Source organism: Symphalangus syndactylus, chromosome 7 (assembly GCF_028878055.3).
Source record: "Symphalangus syndactylus isolate Jambi chromosome 7, NHGRI_mSymSyn1-v2.1_pri, whole genome shotgun sequence".
NCBI lineage: Eukaryota > Metazoa > Chordata > Mammalia > Primates > Hylobatidae > Symphalangus > Symphalangus syndactylus.
The window spans coordinates 22,523,185-22,550,389 of NC_072429.2; the positions used below are offsets into that span (position 1 = coordinate 22,523,185).

Sequence of the window (27,205 nt, forward strand, 5' to 3'; positions counted from 1 at the left end):
TATTTATATTTCTTTGGGATACCTGCTATTGCCATGAGATCATGTCTGTGTTAGCCTACTAGAGGATGGGAAACTGTGTGGGGCAGAACAGAGTCATCCCTGCTGACATTATCCGAGACCAGTCAGCTTCTGATTGATCGACCAAGTGACCACAGATAAATGAGCAAGCCCAAGTTTCTCAGCCATGACAAGCAGATCCACAGAAACAACCAACCAATGTATACAATTGTGAAGGGAAAAAAGGACACCAAGTTTTGGGTGACTAGCAAGAGCAAGAGCTAACTAATACAGCACATCCAGACTAGAAGTTGAACTAATCCCTATTTCATTCAAGTAACCCATTCTGTCTGCTCTAACCCATATTTAATCTCTGTATTGCTTGAATTGTTCAGAAAAATGTGTAACAAATATATATTTCTTTTGTTTAAAAAGTCATACACTTGAAAAAGTAAATTTGTTTTAACTTGGCCTTCAACATAATGAATCTACTTCAAGAAATTCCAGTGTTGTTAATAAAACTTCACCTTTATGCCATCATCCCCCCATTTTATTATGGGAAAAATGGATAATCATCACAACTAAAGAAAGACTAATTCTTTTAAGAAGTGTGTGAGAAACACTACCATGAATCATTTAGTTTTTTCATTAATAACAATGAAGAATGCATGTTTGAAAAACAAGAGTAGCTACTGAGTTTTTGAACAATTGGGTCTGCTCCAGTTAGTAACGCTTAGCTCCTTGATGACGCTTGAGAGAAAACTTGAGAGATATTTGTGAATTACTTACAGTGAAATGATCCAGAAGTTTTGAATTTGAAAGGGATTGTAGAAGGATATTATGGATCTGAAGAAATGAAATCACAGGAGAAAGAATTTTGGCAAACAATCTCAATTATTAGGTTGGTGCAAACGTAATTGCAGTTTTTGCCATTACTTTCAATACTTACATTGTAGGAAGATTCTTCATAACAGTTATGCTTAAGTGCTAAAGTTATACTCTCTCAAAACATGGTAAAAGCTGAAAAGTACAAAATACACATGTATACAAATCCATCAAATATCCATACAATTTAAAACAGCATATGGACCCTTGGTTCATCCATAGAACCCAGAACAATAATCTGCCCCTGATAAAGATGCCTTACTAGAGAGGAGTGCATCTAACTCCCATTCTTTTATGATTTTCATCTTTTGAATAGCATGACAACATGGAAACATGTACATTTTTTCTGGAGTTATAAAAATCATAGTATACGCAAACAGACTTTAAATGGAAGGAAAACGTGCTTTTCATATCTTTTCATTAGTTACTTAGTGTTCTCATGGTTTTAGGATCCTGATATTTGGAATAGACATGTTATGTTCATGTATCCCTACTTTTTCACTAAATGCCTTAACTATCGTCAAACGGAAACTATGGACATTGTATAATTTTCCAAGAATCAGATTAAATAACATGAAAATGCCTTCTACAATACTATTAAAGACTGAAATATGAAAGATTTTCATATTTCATATTTTATGAAACATAAGCTGATCTCAGTTTTCTAAGGTTTGTCAAAGATTGAGGTCTCATGAATTTGAATTCATTTAATATCTTTAAGATTTCACATTCGAAATAAGATGAGTGTGTGTGTTTCTTATATGTTAAAGGGTCAGGTAATTTTATGTCTTTGTGAATCATTGACCTAATCAATTAATCAGTCTGTTCAATTAAACACTAAAAACCAGTCACACTATTCAAAGACAGCCTAATAATACGTTTTGTGGACATTGATATTCAAGGCACTGAGTGCTGCAAGCATTTCATGTACTCCCAGTCAATTCTCACTTTAAATTATAAGGTAAGTCCAATTATTAATCCTATATTAAAAATGAAGAAACTGAAGCCTGCCCATTGTTAAACAGTGAGTCAAGCCCAGAACTCCAAGACCATTTTCTGAAAGATTTTTGAGAGATTGTCTTGAATAACTGCTATTAGGTCTGAAATGAATTTCTGTTGCAGAACCAGGCAAAGGTTAGAGATGAAGGGTGCTTTAGCGCTATCATCTTTCAAACTATAGCTGAGATACAACTTAACCTCATGCATCCACAAAGACTAGGTAGGGAAGGGCCTCTATAACATCTGGTATTTGGGCTATTTTACCACTCACCAGTGTATTGACATGATGTGTTTTCAGATTTCCAATAATTTACTCAACACTGGGTGATGCATGGATGTAACTGACCATGGGCTAATAGTCACTGTGCTAAATGATTGTCCACTATTATATTGTGCAAAGGATTTTTACTTTGCACATAACAGGTGCTCACATGTTTGCTGGACCTGAAAACTTGTTATGAAAGTTTATGCAACATGACGTTTGGGACATGTAGGATTTAAATTGGTAAGATGCACAGAGTAGGTTCAAGAATATGCCACCTGCAAAATTCTTAGAAAGAAATTCATGGATATTAATTTATACAACAGACAGTTTCCTAAAAAGTAGCTTGAAAAATCACACCTTTCACAGTCCAATCATATTTTATATTGATTTACATTATCTACTCAGAGCTCTTAGTCTTCATTGTAGATTGATCTTCAGTTGGTTCAGTCTTCCTTTAATTGAACTTCTCTGCTACTTCCTCTTCTAATCTGCCTGCCTTATCCTGAATAGCTAGTGATCTAAAGCAACCGCTATACAAAAAAATTCCACCACTGCTACGACTTATATATACAATTTTATATAATATATACAATGTATACAATTTATATATTATATATTATATAAATATATATACATATATGTAAAATTTAGTGTCTAATCGAAAAAATTGACCACTGCTTTTTTTTCTAATACATGATATTTAAATTTTCCATGTCAACTTTAAGAGGAGAAATGTACCCCTTTTTCATTTTGGGAAAAAATGTACTATAGAATAATCACAGTATTGGGTTATCTATTGCAGAAACTATTAATCAACATTGTTTTTTTAATGATGAGTTTAATTTAACTTCAAATTAATTTCCACACCCTTTTCATTAGTTTCTCTTCTTTTACATGGAAAGTATTATTGATTCACAGGGAATTAATTTTTAGTCCAGAAAAGTAATAAAAGGTATGACTTTGGAGTCAGGCTGACCTAGGTTCAAATTCAAGGTCAGCACTCATTTTATTTGTATCTTTGGGCAAGTTGTTAAACTTCTTGGCCTCTAACGTTAATTATTAAAGCGGTGACAAGAATAACTCACAAAATTATTAAGAGGATGGAAAACAATATGTTAAACCACTTAACCCAATGTCTGGTACATCGTAGCTGTGTTTATTACTATTTCTTTTCATTACTTATTGCATTAGTAAGTAAATACTCATGTATTCACTTGTATTTCTGATTCAGGCTTTACTGTCTAAAGAAGATTGCTGACTTTCAGCAGGAAAATGAAAAATTTACCTTAAGGCCATATATTTGCTAGATTTAAAATATATTTTTTTAATAAATAATGGAACTTGGCTGAATAATACCAAAATGAAACCTAACAATAGGATGTTGGTTTTATTTATAACAACCCAAGGAAGTTGTGATTCACTCTGTCATCTCAAGCTCTGCATTTGATAGGATTATCATTAGAATTTACGATGTTCGTGGGAACGAGACTCAGACGGTTGGAAGGTAAGTGTGGAAAATGCCTTAAATATGAATTCACTATAAATCATGAGAAGTACACTGGTACTAAAAGAAATAATATGTGTCAGAGAATAATTACATTAACAAGTTTGTAAATTGCCTAGAAAGTTGACAAATAGTTCTGATTTTCAAAGCAAACTAATGACACTGGAAATGTGTCTCTTCCACACACCAGCTATACTGCATAATACATTACAAATATATATCTATATATTATATATCCCTACACACACTTATAAAAATGTGAACCCCATTTAAATAAACACTATTACTCTATGCATCAATCAAGCTTTACTTTCTATTAGTTTTTTTCATCTAATTAGTAGTCACACAATCTGTCCATAGTTTACTCTTCTAAGGTAAACTCACAAATAGTCAATTCTGCCACCTCTCCCTTATATGAGCTATAATTAGTTTGGTATTTTTACAGGAGTACGGTTTCCAAAGGCCAGCATGGCAGGTGTTCGATATAATAATTCTTGTACTTTGAGGTTAGATGAATACAAAGCTGGAAGAAAAAAACTCACGTCTTCTAATAGAAATTTATTGTGCCAGTTTCTCACCAGTCAGATTGTCAATCACATCTCATTAGTTTCCTGACTAAACTGTAAAGGCAATACATACATACAGATCACATTTTCAAGCTACTAAAATATAACATTCATTTTCCAAAAGGCTAATTATTAAACCTAATAAAAATATAATTCTATAACTGTAATTATTCAAACTTGCCAGCAGAAACCGAACAATAAACAAAGTGTACTGAAGAGCAACATTGTTATTCTTGGGAGATTTTTTTAAATCAGATTTCAATGATGATTTTAATGATGAACCAAGCATCAACTATGATAAATAGCAAATAAAATCAAACGACTATCTTTTGCGAACTCAGCCTTCTTTTTACTGCTTCTTTTTGATTATCCTTAAGAAGGCAGAATTTTTTTAAAAAATTCAAAGCAAGACAGAATTAAATACGAATGCCCAGTGAAGACTGTGATAACATTTTCAAGTCTATAGGCAGAAAAGCTCTTTCTACAGTATCCTTGCAGGATGATTTCTTAAGTGGGAGATCGCTTGACTTGACAATGGTTCATAAAAGTATTTTGATCAATGGAAACACCGCAATGAGAAAATGCTTCCTGGCACTTAGAAAAAAGAGTCAGCATTCATTTCTTTGCGCATGTAGGGAACACCACCAGAGGCAGAAAAAAAGTAACTTTTTTTTTTCCTGAGTGAAATACAAAAAAAAAAAAAAAAAAAAAAAAAAGCAGTTGTATGGAATAGACTTTGTACTTGTTTGTACTGGAATTTTGTATAGGGAAAAGGTGAGATACTTATCAGATGGATTGCATTTAGTGTTCTATGCAGAGGAAGAGGAAGAATGCATAATTATTTTCTAAATTAAAGTAACAGATAAGCCAATTGGTAAGGTGAATATGGAGAGAGATTTAGCATTGAGGTCAGCAAGGGACTATTATAAAAGGTCCTGAAAACCATAGTTATCAAGAATCTGTGAAGGGCCTGGATGTTAGTGATCCCATTCAGGCAAAATGAAGTTAAGTTTGGAGACTTGGGAGAAAAAAATGATCTAGAAGAAAATGCACATGATTTAGCATTATAATCTCTACACGTTGATTGCCACTTTGCATAAACCAAATAAATATTACTTTCATAGAATTTGGCATTAATTTCATAGAATTCAAAATGCAGATATACTTTTCCTTATACCAAAGTCATGATCCTCTAAAGTGGCAATTAAATCATGTTTTATAATTACACACAGTGGTATTTCAAGGCTGATTTGAACTTTTTAATGACGGCTTTGTGCTATCTTATTTGAAATAGTCGATTGTTGCAATTCATTAACTGTTTTTATTTATTGTCATGGATTTTAAAGTCAACTTTTAATTTTAGAACAGATTTAGATTTACAGTAAAATTGTGAACCTAGTACAGAGAGTTCCCCTATACCCCACACCCAATTCCACCTATTTCTAATATCTTACGTTACTATGGTTCATTTGTCACAATATCAATTGTGACTAATATCAATACATTACCATTGGCTAACATCCATCAGAATTCCTTAGTTTTAACCTAATGGCCTTATTCTACTCGAGGACCCTGCCCAAGATACCACATCTCATTTAGTAGCCATCTCTCCTTAGGCTTCTGTTGACTATGACCGTTTCTCAGACTTTTCTTGATTTTGATGACCCTGACAGTATTAAGGACTGCTAAACACATGTTTTTAGAAGTCTCAACTGAGACTTCTCTGATTTTTTTTTTCATAATTAGACAGAAGTTATGGGTTGTGGGAAGGAGGACCACACAGGTAATGTGTCATGCTGATCACATTGTGTCATGAGTACATACCCCTCACATGACTAATCACTTGACCAAGTGTTCATAAGTGCCCATTTCTTATCCTCTGCTTTGTCTTGACTAGACCTTAGTAGGACTTCTCTCCTCTCCACAGACCCATGAACTTTGTTTCTTTCAAGCCTGGGCGAACATTAATTGCAGAACATGCCTCCCTTATCAGTTTATCCTGAGAATCAACTTACTACAGCAAGAGGCATTTCCTGTCTTACCATGCTGGTCACTCTTCTCCTCTGCTTGACCAATGTATTAGTTTGCTAGGGTTGTCATAACAAAAACACCACAGACTGGGTGACTTAAACAACAAAGTTTATCTTCTCACGGTACTGGCGGGGAGAAGTCCAAGATCAAGGTGTTCGGCGGGTTTGGTTTCTTCTCAGGTCTATCTCCTTGGCTTGCAGGTGGCAGTCTTTTCACTGTCCTCACCGTGTCTTTCCTTTGCATGCGTGCATCCCTGGCGTCTCTCTGCATCCACATTTTCTCTTCTCACAAGAACGCCAGTCAGACTGGATGAGGGCTCAGCCCTATGCCTTCATTTAACCTAATTACCTCTTTAAAGGCCCTATCTCCAAATACAGTACATTCTTAGGTACTGTAGTCCCACCTAATGCACAGTTTCAGTTTATGGGGTTCTAGTTACCAAGATAACTTTGGTCCAAAAATAAGTGGGTATAGCACAATAACATATGTTATTATTGTTGTGTTCTGAGACAGAGTCTCGCCTTGTTGGCCAGGCTGTAGTGCAGTGGCAGGATCTCGGCTCACTGCAAGCTCTATTTCCTGGGCTTAAGCAATTCTTCTGCCTCAGCCTCCCCAGTAGCTGGGATGACAGGCGCCTGCCACCGCACCCAACTAATTTATATATTTTTAGTAGAGATGGAGTTTCACCATGTTGGCCAGGCTGGTCTTGAACTCCTGACCTCAAGTGATCTGCCCGCCTCGGCCTCCCAAAGTGCTGGGATTACAGGTGTGAGCCACCAGGCCTGGCCCACAATAACATGTTTTGAGAGAGAAAGTGACCACATTCACATAACTTTTGTTACAGTACAATGTTATAATTGTTCTATTATTGTTGCTAAATCTCTTATTGTGCCTAATTTATAAATTAAACTTGACCACAGTTATGTATGAGTAGAAAATACATAATGTATATAGGGTTTGTACTATCTGGTATCTACTTAAAGTATCTACTGTCGGTCTTGGAATGTATCCCTTACAGTTATAGGGAGACTACTGTCCCAGGGATGAGGATTTTAAGATATGAATACAGTGGCACAATTCAGCTCATAGCACATAACTTCCTCTTATATACTGCTTATCCCTTCTTACTCTATTAAAGAAGAGCCTTTTACTGTTAAATTTTGAGACACTTACAGATTTCTGAGATCAGAGCTACCTACCTGTTACAATAGTCTTTTTGAATAAAGTTTCTCTTTCTCTTCGAGTCCAGATTTGTTTTTATTGGATACACTTTTGATGTTGATTGTCACCACAGGAGTGAGGTAACATCTGTCAGATTTTGCCACTATAAAACCCCCTTCCTCCTGCCCCCTTTTAATAGTGAACCCTATGGAAAGAAGCCGGTAAAAGCATCCAACACTGAAGGAGTGGAGAATTATGCCTCATCTTCGTTAGAGCAGTGTATTTGCATGAATTATCTGCAATTTTATCTTTGCATGGGAGAGTCATCTATTCTCCCATTTATTTTTCAAGCATTTATTTATATCAGCATGGAATCATGGATATTTATTTATATTTTAAGTTATATTCCGAAGCTGCTTGATTTTATTACTCTATAATTGATTTTTCAACCACATTTTAAGCCATCATTCAGTTGATTGATGTACATTCATGAATCTTAGCCAAACGTCATTCTTCTATAATTGATCTGAATATTTGATAAATCCAGGTGTGACCTGCAACTCCAACTGCTTATCTCCATGATTGCCTTAAACCAAAGTAATAGTGCAGGAAATCCAAAGGTAACTAACTGGTTCTTGTTTCTTAACACAGTGACAACTGAGAACTTTGGATGCTGTCACCTTGTTAATATCAGCACCGAGTACTAGCAGGTAATAGTGCTCCATCTAGTTTAGCTAAACAAAATGTAGATGTTAAGTAGCTGTTCACTCAGCCAGCTTAAAAACCCTTCAAACCTTCTACAAGCAAAGAATTCTTATAATAATGATCAAGAACAGCAGAACCATATAACCTTTCTTCCCAAAAAAGAGCAAAGAAAGCTAAACACGCACAAGGATTTGCTAACCAGATCTTAGCAAGCCCTGAAATACACAAGTAACTGTTGTATGGTACGATTAAAAAAAACTTAGTGCATGTGTCTCATACTGTTCTAGGTACTGATTCACTTTAAATGTAGTTTCAGCAAATTTAAGAAAGAATTAATTTTAAATCATAAATCTTCTTTGTGCCCTTTTATAATTCTTTTTGTTATTTTAAATTTTGTTAGAAGTAGACAAACCTTGAATTTTGTCAAATGTAGATATCTATTATGGCCTTTGGACTCCACCTGAGTAAGTCAGTAAGTCTTAGAGTTTCTATATGGACATATTTGTTTATATATCTGTTTATCTACATATTTATTTAAACCGAAAAAAAAATACATGCACACAACTCTAGACTAAGAAATGAGGAATGTTTATGAGAAATGAAGGCTTGTAAGGCTTGACCTCCATTATTTATGTAGAGTGGACTATAGATTGTCAGATTTAAATCAAGGAACTAATTAGGCAAGTGTTTAGAGAGTCCACCATAAAAAAGTGTATTTTAAATATAATTTCAAACAGATGGACATTGTAGTTTAAATGTCTAACATATCTGTAAATTCTATATTTATAGTTTTAAAAGTGACCTTATAGAATGAATTGGAGTGATTTGGCTAATAATAGCATCATAATCAGTATTCTTGATTTCCAAAGAAATTCAAGTGGGAATATCTAAGTTGAAGATGATTGGCATTGACTCAATTACTTTGACCCTAATTGAAGAAATATGATAAATACAATGTTGCAATATACATTGCACAGATGGCACCAGTTTTAAAATCTTGCTTATGTTTGAGGGAACAGTAACTCTTTGGCCAGTGAACCAGGCCGACTTAAATATAGCAAGCAGATCCTTTGTTTTTGGCTAGAGGCACTAAGCCACAAGAAGTAGAACCTATTTTCATTTTTATGACAGGACATGCACTGATATTTTGACATTTCCATGATTTAGACAATTTGGTTGAAAATAACCACTTCATAAATTCTGGGAATGATAAGGAAAATTGTTCTCAGTTCAGTTTCAGCATTTTTGCAAGGCTATATATATTGCAAATTTATAAAATAAATAGACAAGAAAAAGAGAAAAGAAAATGAGCACAGTTGGAAGCAAGGATTAATTACTGAACTTGATTAACTTAGTTGTAAATTTTTAATACCCTTTAGATCTTATGTTCTTATGATTGCTTCCTTTTTGTTTTTCTACTGGGTATTATGTGCATTGTTAACTTCCACTCAGTAGTATGCAGATTTCTAGAATAAAATAGTAGATATTACATCTCAGTGGTTATAGGATTTGGGGGACACGTAGAACTGTCTTTCAATTCTGGCTCTGATTTTTGTAAGTCAGGTGAGCCCTTGAGCAGGATGTTTAATCTAAACAAGTCTATTTACTGATTTTTAAATACGGATACTAATTTTGACTTCACACAGTTTTTGTAATTGGATAACATGTATTATCTAGTGTCTAGAGTAGCATATGGTTAAACAATCAGTATTGGTAGCAGTAACACCAGACACAGTAGGAATAATTATTAGTTACAAAAGTTCCCTTTGATCAGGCAATATTTTTCTCATCACACTTTGATCGAGGGCCTATCTACGCCAATGTTTTGAAAGTGGGAGTGAGCAGTTAAGTATGTTTGACTTCTTCTACCCTACCTCTAATATTTATTATGCTAGCAATAAGGAAGACTATTTTGTATCTGTTATGTTAGTCACACATCTTTAAACCCTGTATGGAGTTTTGCAGTACATGTGGTAAATGTGTTTATACTCATCCCCATATTTGCAAGATATTCCCTCAATAATTCAAGTAGAGTGGCCCATAGATTGAACTAAAATGGATTTGAATCAGGGGACTCTTTCAATCTGTAAGGTTTTGATTCTTTTGACATGACCCTCATGCAACCAGAATACTTTCTTTCCCATCCAGGTAGAAACAAACAGCATGCATTCTTCACTGACACTGGGAGTTTCTTTTGATTATTTCAACCTTACTGTTTTGGCTTGGTGACAGTATTTTGACTAGACGGAAAGTTATTGAGTGGTTTGGGAGATCTGATTACAACATGCGTAATAAATTTTGAAGTAAGAAAATGCTGAAGATGGGTTTTCCTACCCTTGTTCAGACTCTTGGAAATGTGACTTATAAAAGGAGGATCGAAAGAAAAAGGAAAATATGAAGCCATGAAATGCATGATTTTAAAGAACTCAATTATGGAGGAGTCCCAGGAGAGTTGCCTCTGGTTCGTAAATCTGACTGCTGTTTTCACTGTTCCATCATGTACCACTTGCTTTTGTTTTATCTGTCTGGATAAATTAGCCAGCAAAGCATCATAAATATCCTTAGTTAGCAAGTGTTGCTTTCCTTAGAGAAAAGTTCTCTTTCTGATGTTCTTGTTAGTTTGAGGTTTGAATTAACTGGTAAGAAATCAAAACAATTAAGTTATTATTCCTGTAATCAACTTTTTTTCATTATGCCTTAATCACTGTAAATTACTAGAGGAATTAATCATTTTAAATACTTTGAACCCTAAAACTTCCAGACCAGACCAATGATATCATTCCAAATTTCTTTAAAATAAGGTTACCAAGCAAACCATATTTCTCATTCACATAATATTGTCATATCTATTATCCATCTTTTCACATATACATTAAAACTTTTGTAAGAATTTATTGACTGTACCAGATGTGCTACATTGATGGGGTGGAAAATGCATTTTCATTTGAACAAGGAATTTACACAGCCAACTGTGGTCTCTTACCATTTTTATGCACTTCACAGCCTGTGTTCTAATTTTAAATTAGGGTTCTGATGTGTATATTTATACATAGCCATTCTTGAATCAACCTGTAACTGTAAGCCTTTGGGGAGTGATTGTGTTTGAACATCTGGACTCACCACATGTTTTCAGTTGGAACTGAAACATCATTTAGAAGACCTGGGTTTTTAAAGGGAAGATATGGTGATGACATCCTATAGGTGCTCCAGATGATAAGAAATGTATTCTTAACATATGATTTAGAATTTATTGCAGCAAATAGGGCTGTAAAAATGCTATTTTAGACTGAAGTAGTTTTACTAAAAAGCTTGTCATATTTCTTTCCTTTGCTTCACACAATTAAATATTCTGATTATTGTTTGAACGAAACAATAAACTGAATTATAGGACAACTTATAATATTTTCTGTGAAAAATTAATGAATATTTATATTGCAAATAGAATCTTTGAGCTATCAATTTGAAAGTACCTAAATTCATACTTTGTGTTTACTAAACACATTGAAAATTACATACTCTCTCGAGGTGTTAATATAATCTCTTTTAATCACAAGTAGAAATTTGCCTTCTTTATGTAATTGCCTAATGTTTAGTATTTTTAAAATAATACTTAAAAGAGAATATAGATCCCAGCCTTCTCTTGTAGGAACTGAATTAACTTCTTTATTGGAACCCTATGGTTTGTATTTACAATGTATATATCTGTCAGCAGAAACTAATTAATTGGATGCTGTTACCTTCTAAGAGCAACCTTAAAGCATGTAGTATTTGCCTGTGCAGATTAAACAAAAACACTGGAAGCTAATTTGAACAGAACTTTTCTGAAATGTCAGGAACCCTTTAATCTAATAAAGAAAGTTCACATAAGGGAAGACTCTTTAATCTCTGACTTTTCATACACTACAAAACTAACAATTTAACCTTTCTCCATATGAGCATGTGCCTTTGCTGTTATGTATCCTACTATTATAATCACATTAGAATTAATGTATAAGCTAAGATGGTGTTGCCATTTTGCATTTACACGATTTTAAGAAAGTTAATGAACGGATGCTATGTTTTAAAATTAGGATTGTTTCCATTTGTAAGTTCACACATATACTCCTGTAATTGTGGTTGCAAATAAACCTCACTTTGCCTGGTGGTTAGATTTCTAACTAGTTGTGAATCAATGTTTTTAGTAAAATTAATAGTATTTAATGCATTTCAATAAAATTGTTCTTTAAAAACCATTTTGACTAGCTTTCTGGGAAAAATACTTCTTAAGTTAATAATAAACTTTTCAAGTTAGCATTTTATTGAATAAACAGGTTTTACTGTCTCAGCACTCCTTGAAGTAGGATACACCTATTACTATATTTTAAAAGATGATTGTACAATTGTATATTGAAATACTATTATTTCATAAAAACAATACAGAGTTCAAATAGTTTTGCCCTTCAAAGTTTATGGTTATTTCAGTCTTTTGAAATATGACCTTTAAAATGCATACTGCAACTGACTTCAAAACAGCCAATCAGCATTTTACAATTATGATAATTCTTAACTTACTTGAACAGGTTATTGTATTTTACTTGTAGATAACTTAAAATACAACAATTATTTCAGTCCAAAAAATTCTTCCTAAGGGTCAGTGTTGACTGGTGCCTACAGGCAGCATGAGGAAGCTGTTTCTTGCCAGTTCTATGTCACTGAGATCAGCAAGAAGCTTTGATTTCCAGCATCCACACCACAGTCTAAGAAGATATTTAAGTGAAGTAACTGAGCCAGAAAACTAGCTGGAGGTCTCTCATTACTTATTCTTGCTTGTTATTTCAGAATTTTTAGTTGAAGCTATTTCTACTCATGCTTCAATATTAATATCATCATGAAAAAAGACTGGGGATTACAGTCTTTTTTTATGTTGTTGAGACTTTCAAAGGAACTGTTTGTGATTCCAATGAAAGACTCAGTAATACCCCCAGAAATATAAAAATAAAATTCCTGTTGAAAATCAAGAAACATTGATCTAGACCAATACCACATCAATGAAACAAAATCTATTTCAACAAATTATAAATAATTGATGTAGTATGCTTGCAGAGGACAGAGTTTATATCCCCTCAGATAGCAAGGAAATGAAATATTTTTTTAACTTTTGTTACATCATCCAAAGCCTCAAAACTAACTTAATCAAATTCCATCTTAGCTAATATGTTCTGCATCACATGAAAGCTCCACCATGTCAAAAAGAGTGTTACAATAACTATATTATCTAATCTGACATTATTAAAGATCCAGATAAGCTTACAACTTCTGATCTAGTTCAAACATAAAGTGACATTGAAAGAAAAGTCTTCCAAACTTTCTCTAGTAGAAAAGTCGAAATTCTAAAGAAATTGAGAGGAGGGACATATTCCTGCCAAAATACATCAGGCAATTGTTGAAAAAGTACTTAAAAGTATTATTAATGAGATGACTACTCCAATAATTTTTAAAAGATTCTGTCTAAAACAGTTTACAACTCCAAGACCCTGAAAATCATAGTAATAATGAATTTACTCTTACAAGACATTTGTAAAGTTCTGACAGTTGGAAAAACTAGAAAGTTTGGAGAAATAAACATAATACTGAATGTTTATAAATCATTAAATAATGCATATTGCTTTAATGTGTGTAAATATAAAGTTAGTGCTTTTGTAGTATATCCAAGAAGAAAATCTAGAACATGTCTCTTTTTGGAGAAACAAGATGACTAGTCTGAACAATTTTTAGTAAGTAATTTTAAAACTAATGTTGAAAAGTTTCAAAACAAAGCACATATACCATTGTGTTGAGTATATGCATTCCTTAGGAAGAAAGGAAAACATATAAATCATATGAATAAAAAATATGAATATTAATAATCTTTGAAATAGTTTGTCAGTGACTTTTCTAACTTTATAACTTCAATAAATATTTCATGCAAGATATAATTTCAGTAACTGCATATTCAAATTTATTAACTAAGTAAAAAGAACGTTTATTTTTGCACCTCATATGTGGCCACTGGGATTTCATTCATGCTGGAGAAATACTATTCTTGATACCTTGTTTTCCTGCCAGTCATAAGAGTATAGAGTTTATGTTTACTGCAAATATTCTTCCTTTTACAGACTGTAAAACTTCTATCTTTTCTATTTTCATTCCCTTTCATCTTCTGAGTGATTTCACATATTGACATATATTTCACATCAACATTTTCTTGCTTTTTTTAGTGTACCCTAGGAGAGGCTCTCAAATTAATTTTTTACATTCATGCCAGTTACTAACTTTCAAAAAGTCCTAAAAAAAAAAGTAACTGTAGTAATAATTCATTCCTCCTTTAATTTTCACACCCTCAGTCAAATGAATATTTTACATACATTCCCCAAGGACTTAAACCTTTTGTAAGTGAAATTGGAAATGAAATAAGTCATGCACAAGAACAAGAATCGCAAGTCTCTCAATGAATTATGTATTTTTAAATGCAAATGGTTCTATTTTCACAATACCTCACTGTTAAACATGTGCTCTGCTAGGAGCTGCTTTAATCTTATGCTACATATTTTATTGTATGTCAAAGTTAAAGCCATTAGCTATCCAAGTGTCAATCTAATGATGCCCAATTATCAGCAATTAAATAGTTCACGTGTAGGAATTCAAATAGGAGCAGCTCTTATATAAAATACGGTTAATAGAAAGCACATCTCAGACACACATGGATAGAAAAATACATATATTAGTTTGGGTAAATTTAAGTTAAAATGTCAAGGAAAGAAGACTTTATTATTAAATCTTCCTAGCTTTTAGCTTTGATCACAGACAACAATATAATTATACTTCCAAGTCATTGGGACCCTGAATGGGACAGCAGAATGCAATCCAAGTTACAAGTGACTAATACTATGAGATGCTCTTATCAAAACAGAGCAGAGGAAAATTGTACAAACCTGTTGATATTACTCCTATATTCACTATAGACTTTCAACACATTATTAATATGTTTCTGTGATTACAGTTTTCCCAGCTATATCAACAATTCCGAGTGACCTCACCTGAAAGCTAATTTTATTTTGTAAAAACTGACAGGTGAAGATGGAGACCAGTTATAAAAACAAAGGTAATTCTGTAATTTTTATGTAAAGCAAACTCGAGACTCAGTGATATCATACAGCATGTGAATTATCACCATCCTTGCATTTTCTCTTAGTCTTACAAATATTTCACATGTTCATGCTACCTATTGATGATATATGTATGTACACAAGATAACACCTTCTCAGTAAAGGCTAGAACAGCATATCTTTCTGATTGAGTAGATTACACCACATGGTAATGATGTGATCAAACTCCACAAGTTATGTGCCTCATCATTAGTTTCCCCAAACTATAAGGTTTAAAAAAAAAAAAAAAACAGCCACTAAACATATATACAGCACAGTACCGTCGCAAGAGAAGAATTTTGGCTTATCCAAATGATAGTGAATACTTCACTACATTTAGAAAAAAAAAAAAAAAAAAAATATATATATATATATATGATGAAATGCATCCCAGATCCCAGTTTAAGTTCAAGTTCCCAACTGTGAACTCAGAGCTCATGGAAATACAATTATGCAGATTCCTCTTAGCAAAGATTTAGTAGTGGTTCCTTCATTTAATAGCAGGTTTTTTTTTGGTGAAATTATTTACTTGAAGAGAGACTAACATGAAGGGAAAAAGGCAGTTCAACATAGACCAGGCATAATATTAAAAAGTATTCATAGTTTAAAGTGTGTTAAAGTGTAATGATGTCACAAATAGACAAATCTTAACTGCGTCTTACCTGTAGTAGCAGAGTGTCTTGATAGTGTTGAGTATAGAAAAGATGCAAGTCTCTAAATTAGAAAACAAGGGGCTGTTTGCGCTCCCAGTTTCAGCACAGCTAGTGTTCTATGCATAAGTAATAAATTGCCTCGTCAAAGTCGTCCTGGCCACGGTGTTCATGGGCAATAGTTAGAATCACTGCCCGAAGGCTTGCTTGATGCTGCTCCCACAGCCTCTGCCTTTGCACAGAGACCTAATGTAGGAGTGAGCCGGAGAACATCCTCTTCCCCCCCCCTCCCCCTCCCTTTTGCGTGGTCTTTCTTCCTCTGTAGCTCACTCTCTCTCAGGAATGGAGAGTTATCCTTTGGTTCATTCGGCAGTCAAAGAGGACAGGCTGGCAGGCAACAGCGCAGCTCCCCCCATGCTGAGGCACATGAGTGTGTTGTGAATAAAGACAAAGCCCTGAACCAGTGCGGCACGTTACTCCCTGGAAAAGCGCTGCAATGATACTCTGCACTGCAACTCCTCAGGCAGGCAGGCAGGCAGGCAGAGCGGTGGACTGAATTTCCCTCGCTTTCCCTCCTAGGAACGTACATTATAAAGTTTGGCTCAGGACCTTGCCTCTCCTCTAAGGGACCACATTTTCTGTGGGTAAAAAATGTTTTATTAAATGTCTGGACACCCCGAACAAAAGTATTTTAGATAGTTTTCTATTCTGCTAAACTTGGAGAACCTACCTCATTCCCAAGCTGTCGCCAAAGTAACTGAATTTTCTAACTTTAGAAGATAAAGATCAGGTATGTTAGGCCCCAGATAAATGTTTTCATGGTAGGGGAAGATGAATTTCTCTAGTCTCAGTATTCCTGAGGGACTGAGTAGGGAGGGTTGGGGAGAGGTGAGCAAACAAACAAAAAGCATCCATATCTCACAGGTGCCAAAAATAGAAACTGAGATAAACTAAAGTGAAATTGATGAACGAGTCTGAAAGAACGTAAGTGCAAAGAATTGAACAGAGTAAATTAATGGTACTCACTGGTTTCCTATAGCTATCATTCAGTTTTGATAACAGAAAATCATCCTACTTATATACATCATGTTTTGTTGTGGCTTTTGCAAGTATTAATAGACAAATAAACGTAGGCTAATACATACCACATATTTAAGAAAGATTTAGCAGATAATGGCCTACAGGTATTTGCATAAAGAGAGTCAGAAGTTGTTTCCATGCTAACAAAACTACAGGTGGTTACTAAACTATGGATACAGAACTTTGAGATGCACACTCCCAAATATTGGTCCTAATCAATGTATACTGTAACGATGAGACTTTTAAAGCACAGTCATATAATGTAGGCAACAGTATTTGGTAAAATAATTAAGTTAGGACGAGACTTTTCCATGAATGCCAAAACACCTGAAGTAAATAGTTGCTAGACTAAAATATAACTTTATTTCTATCCCTCATGAAAATGAAGTCTGCAGCTAAGTGTTCCAGGGCTAGATGTGAGCTCCTTGATGTCAGGGACTAGGCTCCTTGTTGCTCCACCATTTGCAACACAGTCCAAGATAGTAACTCAAGCTTTAGCCACTAAATTGATATTCAAACTTCAGGAGCAGAGAAGAATGAGGACAGTATGTTCCCTATTTAAGGACATACCTTGGAAGTTGAACATGACGTGTCTTTGACTAGAAATTAACCATATGGCCAGAGCTTACTGCAAATGAGACTGGAAGACTTGAAAATAGAGTGTCTATGTGAAATGGCCATGTATATGGCTAAAAGTCTGAAGATTCTTTTACTTAAAAAGAAGAAAACAAGGGAATATGGAGGAAATAATAGTGTCTGCCATAGTAAGATTAATGGATATTGTAAGTGAAATCACAGCATCCATTCCACCTTTATTCCATTGCGAAGTACAATGTAATTTAGGGAATTGATTTCATGTTGTGCAGCATACCTTGTTGAGTCTAAGACTATCATGGTAATAGCATCATACTTGGAAGTAATTGGTTAATAAACCCAGACCTGAGCCAATTAGGGCATGATGTTCACTTGCCGATAGTTACTGGCTCAAGAACAACATATTTTCTTACACTTGCCCAGTGAAACTGAATGGAGGGCAAATTGTTCACTGATGAAGAAATGAGTTAGGATCCAGTTTTAAGATGAATATGACAATTTGGAGACAAAGAAAGAAGCTAGAAATTTGAAGAAATCAATGTGCATTTGGATTAAACAACTTCAGAGCCAACAGGAACTCAACTTCTAGTTATGTGCACCAATGTGTTACATCCCTTTTTAAGTCACTTTGTTATGACTTTCTGTTAGTAACCAAAACATTCTTAATGTACATAGAAACACTGTTCTTTAGCATTTAGTATATAATTCCTTGTCCACAGTCCTAATATCATGTGTGAAACTCCACAGTTTGGCGATATGTATTTTTCTAAATTAAGAATAGGAAATATAAAAGGTATATTAAATTTCTACATACTCCAAACTTTCAAACTTTCAATTTATTTATTTAAAACGTTTCTAACAATTTAATTTTCATTGACATTCCATTGGGATTATTAGAAAGCCAATTTGTTGTTGAGCCAGGGACATATCACAAGCTCAATAGATTTAAATAGCTTGTTTTTGTTACACACTACTTCTCAGGATCTAACTAGAATAATAAGCTATGCTGTATAGCTTAGCTTTCTCTCACTTCAGTCTGTGATAATAAGTGTTGTATTTTAATAGCTAACATTTGCCCAGGGGTGTGTTTACCCTATGCCCTAACCTCCTTTAAGTTTTTATAATGTATGAACTCATGTGATCTTCACAACAGCTTTATGAGGAGTATATTATTATTATAACCTCAATTCACTTATGAATTGAGAAACGGATTCACACATTATCTTAGTCTATTTTGTGTTGCTGTAAAAGAGTATCTGAGACTGGGTATATAAAGAAAGAGGTTTATTTAGCTCACGGTTCTGAAGGCTGAGAAGTTCAAGGGCATGACCCTCGCCTCCAGTGAGGGCTTTTGCACTGCCGTACAATATGGTGAAGAAGGTCAAAGGGGATGTAGACGCATGCCAACAGAGGCAAACCTGAGGGACGTCCTAGCTTTATAACAACCCAGTCTCTCAGGAACCACTCTATTCCTGTGAGAACTAACCCAGTCTCCTGAGAGCAAGACTCATTCACTACGGAGAGAACAGCACCAAGTCACTGATGAGAGATCCATTTCCAGAGCCCACACCTCTCCCCTTAGGCCTCATCTTTCAACTTCACCCCATTGGGGATCAAATTCCAACATGAGTTTGGTGGAGATAAACCATAACACACAGATAAAACTGGTACAAGAAGAAATCAAAATAGTCAAACGTCTATTAGGGATATTGACATCACAATAAAAAACCTGCCCACAAACAAAACAAAACACTCCAGGTCCAGAGAACTATGCTTGTCAATTCAATATTTAAGGATAAAATGTACTAATTGACACCAAAACATCACAAGTCCTTTTAGCAAATAGAGTGAGAAGAAACACTGCTCGGCTAATTTTATGAAGTCAGAATTACCTCGATACCAAAATAAGGGAAAGATACCACAAAAAAGTAAAGGATGAACAAACATCTTTCATTAACTAAAACACAGAAGTCTTGAACAGAACAATGCAAAAAAAATCTAGCAATATATAAAAAGAATAATATATTGTGACCAAGAGGGCTTTAACCCAGGAATTTAAGCTTGAGTAAACATGAACAAAGGCAAACAATATAATTTACCATATTAACAAATCAAAAACAAAAGTTACATTATCATCTTAACTGTAGAAAACATATATGAAAAATTCAACACCCTTTCATAATAATAAACGTGGTCTGTTCTTACCTGTTTCATTCAACCTTGTATTGGAACTGCAGCAACTACAATATGATAAGAAAAATTGGTCATGTATATAGAACATACTAAGGGATATTAAAAGTAAAAATGTATCAAAATTAACAAGTAAATTTAGCATTATCAAAAAATACAAGTAAATCTACCAAAGAAGTCAATTGTGCCACACATGGTGGCTCACACCTGTAATCCCAGCACTTTGGGAGGCTGAGCGGGGTGGATCATGAGTTCAGGAGATTGAGACCAGCCTGGCAAACATGGTGAAATCCCATCTCTACTAAAAATACAGAAATTATCCAGGTATGGTGGTGCATGCCTGTAATCCCAGCTAATTGGGAGGCTGAGGCAGGAGAATTGCTTGAACCTGGGAGGTGGAGGTTGCAGTGAGCCGAGATCACATCATTGCACTCCAGCCTGGGCAACAAAGCAAGACTTCGTCTCAAAAAAAAAAAAAAGTTAATTGCTACCAGTGAACAATTGTAAAACAAAAGCATAGATACATATGTAGACATAATTTATCTTAAAATGGCACCAAAACCTTGAAATACATGAAAATAAATTTAACAAAACGTGTAATACCTAAGCTCTGAAAATTGACAAACTATTGCTGAGAGAAGTTAAAGTAGACTAAATCCATGTTCATTGTTTGGAAGAATCTATAATATTGTTAACATGCCAATTCTCCCCAAACTGAACTACAGAGTGAACTCAGACCCTATTAGAATTGCAGATAGATTTTGGGGAAATAAACCAACTTATTTTAAAATATATATGAAAACAAAAAGGACCTAGAATAACTAAAATAATCTTTCAAAGGAAAAACATAGTTAAAGGATTTGTCCTACCTATTTTGAAGACTTAAAAGCTATACTAATTAAGAAAGTGTGGTACAGATGTAGATATAGATATAAAGAATAATGGAACTGAATAGAGACCTGAGAGAGTCCTTGACTGTGGTGGTGATTAAAATAGATGTATACACTTCAAACTCATCTAATTATTCACTTAAAATAGGCATACTTTATTTATTTTTATTTTTATTTATTTTTGAGAAAGGGTTTTGTGATCTGTCACCCAAGCTAAAGTGCAGTGGCATGATCATCCCTCAGTGTAGCCTTGACTTCCCAAGGAAACCTCCAAGGCTCAGGTGTTCCTCCCACCTCAGCCAACTGAGGAGCTGGGACTACATGTGTGTGCCACCACGCCTGGCTAATTTTTGTATTTTTTGTGGAGACTGGGTTTTGCCATGTTTCCCAGGCTGGTCTTGAACTCCTGGGCTCAAGTGATCTGCCTGCCTGGTCCTCCCAAAGTGCCCGAGATTACAGGCGTAAGCTACCATGACCAGCACTGTATTTTATTTTATTTAAATTATAGCTCAATACATCTGACTTAAGAAGAAATAGGAGAGATACTGAGACACCGATCATTAAGTAACTTGCTTGAGATCACACAGTTAGTAAATAACAGAACTGCACTTTAAACTCTTTTTTTCTCTTAACCATTTTTTTATGCTGACTCTTGCTAAGTTCAGGAATGTTTCTGAGTATTAAGAATGAGAAATTTAAGTTAAATGATAGGACAAGGAGAAAGGAGAAAGGAGAAAATGGTGGACATTTGCTTGAACTGGAACTAGAATGTCCTTAGAATTTCAGACAATTCCAAGGATGAACTTCCCAATCTATCTTTCTCCGTGGTATCTTTCTGGCTTTTTTGACTCTCACCATAGATGATTCTTACTGTCTTATCTGTAAATTTATTTCACTTCATATTTTCTGAGTTTCCGCTGATTTGTCTTATCCTTCCTACTTTATAATAACTTCAATTTGCTGTATGTAATCTCTCATGAAGCCCACGTTAGAATATTTTTCATGTTAAGGTTTTCTACTCTTCTCCAGTTCAAATTTCCAGAAGAGGAAATTTGATGGATCCAATAAATGTGGGCTAATGCACAATAGCCTCATCATAGGTCAAAAGCAAGCTATAGATTTGCTTTTCTTGGGTGTGTGGTTTAACCTTAGATTTATTAAATGTGTGGCATGTGCAACTAGATTTATATGGTAAACACACAGCTCCTTGGATGGGATTATGAGTTTGGCAAATGCCATTATTGGCAATATCTACTATGATATATCAATTTCGGTTTCCTCTGAAATCATTGCCAATACTTGTGAAAGAAATATGCACATTAATATATTATGTATACAAACATATACATGTAAAAGATATATTCATCCTGGATAGCACAGATCCTGGTGACTTTCTAGTTCTAGTCCAGGTAAAGTCTTCATGTTCTTTCCTTCCTTTATTTCCCCATCCTATTTTTATTAAAATACTCCCTTCTTTTAGCTTTCAAAAAATAGTGTATTTATGTGTTTGTGTGTCGTCAGACATAAAGAGAAATAATTTATTTTTCTTAGCTGTCACAGAAAAATACTATGGATTTTTGAGATTTTTTTTTTTCTGTTAGAGTAGGATTCTTGGCACACAGATAAACAAGAATGCTTTTAACTTTTAAGACTCTTAAAGAATACTGAGTTTGTATTTGCAGACCTATCCCTGGCCTCCTACACTCAGAACTCCTCCACAAGTCAAGTTAGTGAATGATGACCCATAAAGAGATAATTAGAAAAACAGAGAGGCTAATAAGTGAACATTAGTCATGCCTACTGAATAGGGTGAACCATAGTTCATCCCACTCAAAATTCTGCTTAGCAAATTAATTTCTAATACCACTAAGAAAAACTCATTATTTAATATGCCTTCTTGAATTTTTGTTTATTTTCTAAGTGCGGAAAAAATATAACTATAAAATTATAAAGTTAAGAAAATTTGACCTCAGAATAGCTAAGTTGAATTTTCAATATTTTTTGTTATAGGGCAGAAAATATTAAAAGCTAGAGCAATGCACATAATTTTAGTGCAAAAATAACATCTGCAAGAAAATATATACTCCTGCATTTAAATGTAGTATTATTACTATTCATAAATGTAGCTAAGACAGGAAAAGTTGGACAGGGAGGATGGTCCAATTCTTTTTCATACGCTACCCACATAAATGTGAGTTTATTATTACTACAATCTTGGTCTTATACTTCTTGGACTAAACACGTCAAGTATTATATTGAGTACTACTAATGACAGAAGATACATAGCCTATGAGACCATAAATCTTTTTTTCAATTGGTTGATATTGCCACACATTTTTATAAAATCAATTAATATAAAAATCAATTTGGATGCAAATTCCAACCCCTAGTCTAAGTTTTGCTTTCTAGAGACAAATAAGAACAGTCAATCTCTACTTTGTGCCCTGGTTCATATAACGCATAAAATAAACCGTCATTTACTGCCTTAGCCCTTGTCTCATTCTTTTCTTGTTCAGGCAAAACATGACTAATTTTCCCTAATTTCTTATATGACATGGTTTACAGATCTTTTCTAATTCTATCTATCCATAGTTCACTGAATTCAGTACATCTTGTCAACATTCTTTAAAACATTGTGTCCTGATGTAGTAGATAACTGAATTTCTGCCTGCCTAACATTCTTTCCCGGTAACAAAATCTGGAATTCCTTTTGTTTCCTGCTCCTTTAAGTCATCGTTGAGTTCAGATGACTCAGGTGAAGTTGAACCCCACCATTGGCTGAGAGACAAGCACATGCTCTCTAATTGGACTTTTCTGAGCCCCCCTGAGACTGAAATGGAAACTAATGGGGAAAGAAATCTTGCTTTCTATCTATATTGCTAAACCACAGATATAAAGTAAAGTTATTGGCGACTGTTTTGCCTTTCTATTGATTTTATCTAAGAAATGATATACTACAAAGGAAAGAAGAGCTGACCCATAGACAAAGGCATGTCTCTAATAGCTTCTAGATCCAGTCGAGAATGGAGCAGGTCCTTGGACTTTTCTGTTATTACAGACATAAATTCTCTTTCTTTTGTATGCCACTTGAGTAACATTTATTTCAATGGAAACGTGAAGAGTCTAACACCAGACATTATCCTACAGTAACCTGTCAAATGTAGACCCTATGTTTTGATGGAGATGCTGGAGATTCATCTTGACTCACTGCCCCAGACATATCTCCTCTCCTATTATCCCTGGGAATGTGTTTTACTGTACCTAGATGTATGACTATACACGTTTTTATTAAATTTTATCTCATTAGTTTTAGAAATTAGCTATCCTATGTAACTTTGTTTAATATCTAAACTTTTGCTAAATAAGCATTTATAATCTTCATCCCTATTATCCGTTTAGAATGTTGAAAGGATAGTTATCCATGGCAGGCCATCAGAGACTACTTCCAGATAAAACTGGGTCTGTTGACGAGGGCTCTGCCTGTGGTAGTAGAGCTGACTACATACTGCATCAGGATGTTAAATTGGTGGTTTCAACTGAGGCACAAAGACAGAGAAGAGATAAAATTAGAGTCTGGCATTTTAAAAATATTTAACTTTTAAAAATCTTTCAATTCGTAAAAAAGGGGTCAAAAGAAGATAGAGATAATTTCTATGATAAATTTGCCAATTTAATCATTGATTTTCATCTTAAATAATCTTTGAGAAAGCCATTCAAAAGCCTTTACATCCTGATAATACCACTTAAGAAAAACATTCAAGTTACCTTAATATTGAAAGTAAGCCAAGAGCGGTGGCTCATGCCTGTAATCCCAGCACTTTGGGAGGCTGAGGCAGGCAGATCACGAGGTCAGGAGATTGAGACCATCCTGGCCAACATGGTGAAACCCTGTCTCTACTAAAAAATAAAAAAAATAGCTGGGTGTGGTGGCGCATGCCTGTAGCCCCAGCTACTCCTGAGGCAGAGTCAGGAGAATCCCTTGAACCCGGGAGGCGGAGCTTGCAGTCAGCCGAGATCGCAACACTGTACTCCAGCCTGGGGACAGAGCAAGACAGACAGGACAGGACAGGACAGGACAGGACAGGACAAGACAAGAAATAAGGTGGGTCACAGAAAGTAAGGCTGAAGATTTCATCTTCTATGAAGATTTCTTTGGGAAAATGATGCTGTCTATTCCACTCCTCACAGGAATAGGGGGCCATGTCATATGAAACAAATCAAAAGAGAAAAGGTTTAACGGGGCTAAGCATGTTAGAAGTCACTGCAGTTAGGAAGTCCGCTGCCTGAGAAATATAGAAGACTGGAAATGTGCTGCTTACCTGGTGGCAAAACAAAGGAGGGGATACCATTGGTCGAGAATTTGCCAATTTGCCTGTATAGTTTGTCAGAGCAAAGAATGTGTACCTATAGCCAGATGTGTATCTGGAGAGACACACTGGGTGCTGGGGAATGGGCAGAGACAGACATAAGGCATGGAGCCATTTAAAGCATTCACAATAAGAATGCCTGAAGGTGCAATGATTTCTCAATTTTCCAATAATGAGACCCTGGGTGAACTGCAGTACTTAAAACAAACAAGAAAATCAAAGACTGAGGGGGTATCGGCCCAACTGAGGTAATAAACATTGTCTAAAAAATGCACATGGTTATTTACATTGCAGGCCTACAGATAATCCATACAAGCATTGATAAAAGACTCAGCTTTCAACACCTGCCAGACTGTGAAGCCATCTTAGGACATAGTAGGCAAGTAAGAATTTTCTTGCCCTTTGATGTATCATTCCTCTTTCTTCTATGACCTTAAGGATGTCCAAAACTGCAAAATGAAGTAGAAGAGAGAAGGACCATGTTCTTTCCTCAGTTTTCCACCTAAAGTACTCTGGTGAGGTGAAGGAAGATTAATTTAACTAATTTGAAACATATATAGAAGTTTTATTATTATGTGAACATATATTTAATTTTTAATGAATATATTTGTAGCTTAAAGTGGCTGTGAAATATTTAGCTGTCTAAAACAGCTCAGAAAAGCCAGGGAGCTGCCCAGGTTTTCATCTAGCACTGTGAAAATACTGCTCTCTTGGATCAAGTTTAAAAAGCCCAGTGAGAGACAAAGAGAGACGCTTTCTGATTTCATCTCATAGGTCCTGTTTGTTCTGTGTACTATGGCCTTACTTCACTAAAACCTCATTCCTTCATCTTATAAACGTGAATGGGGTTTGAGACATTTACAAAAACCTTGCTAAAATCTAGACGTTCTCTATGTTTTATTAATTACCCTCTACTGGACAATTTAAGAAAGGAAACAAAATTAGTCTGTATTGCTTGGTTTTAGTGGCACCACACTGCTGCCGCCAAATAACCATCACTCTGTTTTCTGAATATTTACAAATGTTCTGATTAATAATTCATTCTAAAGTTATTACAGTGACTGATGTCACATTCGTTAGCTTTAGTTGCTGTGAGACACCTGACTTTCAATATTAAGATAACTTGAGCGTGTTTCTTGAGTGATATTATCTAGATGTAAAGGCTTTTGAATGGTTTTCTCCGACTCATGAAGGTGAAGATCGACGATTAAGCTGATAAAATTTCCTAGAAACACAGAGAACAAGTTAGACAACTTCCTGTTGCTGTTGTTGTTGTTGCTATTGTTATATAAGTTCATTGGAGAGGGTGATTAGGTTGGGCGGTAAGTTTTCAAATATAATGTGCTCTTCTGATAATACTTTAAATATTAGTGATGTACTTAAAGACTCTAATGTTTAAGTCAATTAACGTTAAATGCTTTTGTTAAGCCAGAGGACAAAATGCTTTGGTCTGATTCCTTTCTCTTGACTTGCAGATACAGTTTTGCAAATATTGTCTTAGGTGGCTTAACTGTCATAGAACCACACCTTTTTAAAATTGTATTCTAGCTTGTCAAGGAGTGCCACACAGAAGATATTGAGAGAATAAAAGAATAAACTGATCATTACAAAGGCCACTATTTAAATCTTTCTATTTATTCTAATTTTTTTTTTTTTTACTATTTTACAATTAACCAAAATGCTAAATTAATAATAGTGACAGAACCTATCAAAACCTCTGGGATACAGCAAAAGCAGTGCTAAGAGGAAAGTTCATAGCATTAAATGCCTACAACAAAAAGTATGAAAGAGCACAAATAGACAATCTAAGGTCACACCTCACGGAACTGGAGAAACAAGAACAATCCAAACCTAAACCCAGCAGAAGAAAAGAAATAATGAAGATCAGAGCAGAACTAAATGAAATTGAAAAAAAAAAATACAAAAGATAAATAAAACATAATGCTGGTTCTTTGAAAAGATAAATAAAATTGATACATGATTAGTGAGATTAACAAAGAAAAGAGAGAAGATCCAGATAAGCTCAATGAGAAATGAAACGAGAGATATTACAACTGATACCACAGAAATACAAAAGATCATTCAAGGCTACCATGAACACATTTGCATGCATAAACTAGAAAACCTAGAGAAGATGGATAAGTTCCTGGAAATACAC

General features: G+C 34.7%; 1 long non-coding RNA gene across 2 annotated transcripts in view; it reads right to left on the reverse strand.

Moving 5' to 3' along the window:
* LOC129486050 (uncharacterized) overlaps window positions 1–27,205 on the reverse strand; it is a 501,974-nt gene that overhangs the window by 28,432 nt on the left and 446,337 nt on the right. For both annotated transcript variants that reach the window (XR_008658839.2, XR_010121668.1), the window contains one exon: window positions 19,806–19,840. This is a non-coding gene — a long non-coding RNA (uncharacterized lncRNA). The remainder of the gene's footprint in view (window positions 1–19,805; window positions 19,841–27,205) is intronic.